Source organism: Sinocyclocheilus rhinocerous, unplaced genomic scaffold, assembly GCF_001515625.1.
Source record: "Sinocyclocheilus rhinocerous isolate Xijiao unplaced genomic scaffold, SAMN03320098_v1.1 scaffold433, whole genome shotgun sequence".
Lineage (NCBI taxonomy): Eukaryota > Metazoa > Chordata > Actinopteri > Cypriniformes > Cyprinidae > Sinocyclocheilus > Sinocyclocheilus rhinocerous.
Window position 1 is genome coordinate 1,149,731 of NW_015627897.1, and position 1,856 is coordinate 1,151,586.

Genomic DNA, 1,856 nt, shown 5'->3' on the forward strand with positions numbered 1-1,856 from the left:
TAATTAAAACGACAGAATAAGAGTAGAATAAGAAACATAAGTTAAAAATCAAATGAAATCAGTTTTAACTAAATTAATTTGTAGAGGTGGCACAGAAGAACACAAAAGTGGCTTGGTGTACTTTCAGACATTTAATGAGGCTCAGAGGTGGCATGAGTGCAATTAAATCCATAAATTCATGATGATATTAATGTTTTAAATATAAAATTTTGAATATAGAAATATTAAATTATTTAAATAACTGAAAAGATACTTTTAAAATGAAACAAACTGCCAGCAGGTGGCAGTAAGTCACTGATTTTTATTACTGAATCATTCATTCAATTGATTCATTCGAATGGCTGATTCATTCAGGAATGAATGAAGTGACTGTATTTATGAATGGGTAATCATGAATCACTGACTCACAAGATTAATTTTAAAACGCAGTTCATTCATAAACGAGACACCGCTGTGTTTGAATGGAGATGCGCAGCGGCTGAGCTGTGACTTTGTTTCAAACTATTTTCGAAGACGAAATAGAGCACAATCAGACAATAGTGTTATAGTCAGACAATGTAAGTCACTTAATATTAACTTCTTGTTTGTTGAATTGTATTGTATTAAATCAGTATCACATTTACAAACTCCTTTAAAAATCATTAAAAGCTGTCACTCATCTTAGTTCATCGCGATCTCACATTTACAATCAACGAAGCTTTCTACATTGCGCAATGAATCTCTTATTTACACCCTGTCTACACTTTGCTTATGAAAGGATTCATGAGATATGTCTGTGATACATTACTCAACGCTGCAAAAACACGCAGAAACCTTTGAAGCTCCCCTCAGCCATCACAATCACAAATATTATGAAGATCTGGTCAGTCGCACTGGTGCTCCTAAATATTTTTTCATAGTCGCACGCAGTAGTTTTCAGTCACAAATGCGACTGAAATGGTCGCACTGTAGAGCCCTGATAAGGACTTGTTTAATTAAATCCTTCCAGAATTTTTTTTTTTTTTTTAAATATCATTTAAAAATTTCAAAACACCTTGTGTATTTTTAAAATATATTGTATTTTTCTATTTTATTTTGTTCTGATTTATTTTATTTTTTACAACTCAGCTGGAAGAAAATGGACAACACAGCTTTTGCTATGAAAATAGCCTCAGCTGCTGACATGGCTTTAACATTTATACTATAAATTCATCACATTGTGGAAGAAAATTGTATGTGAACCAAGGCTGGGCAATATGTCAAAATTATCTTATCGATAATCGCCTTTAAAAATATTGCGATATCCGATAATATCGTCTACCTAAACCACCTCCACCACGCCCCGCCTCCGCCGAGACAACATTGCCGACATGCACCATAAACACACACCATGTTCAGTTTGGTCTTAATTATTGCCACAACGTTTGGTTTTACTTTTCTTAGTTTGTGCTTAAACTAACAGAAAACATTAGCTTTGCTGTTATGTTGGTGTTGCTAATAATTTCCACTCTCTTCTTATCAAATTTGTGTTTGAAATGAATTCCGTTTTGTGAGGAGAACTGTTGAGGAAAAATAATAGAACCCAATTTTAAGTTCATCATGGTGAAGTTGGACATTCTGGCGGTGATTGTAATAATGATAAATACATGTTGATGTCATATAATAATGTCTTGAATAAAACATGCCTATTTTCCGATGTTTCTCTTTCTTTTTGGCATTATCGCCTGTGTAGACACATTTCATGATGGTAAGTTTAATTTCCTTAATTATAACAATTGCAGCGTTGTTTTTAAACTTGTAGTCAAGCTATAACGGAGGCTATTTGATATTTATCATACATGACTAAAATCATGCAGGGATTAAAAACGAATTCTGAG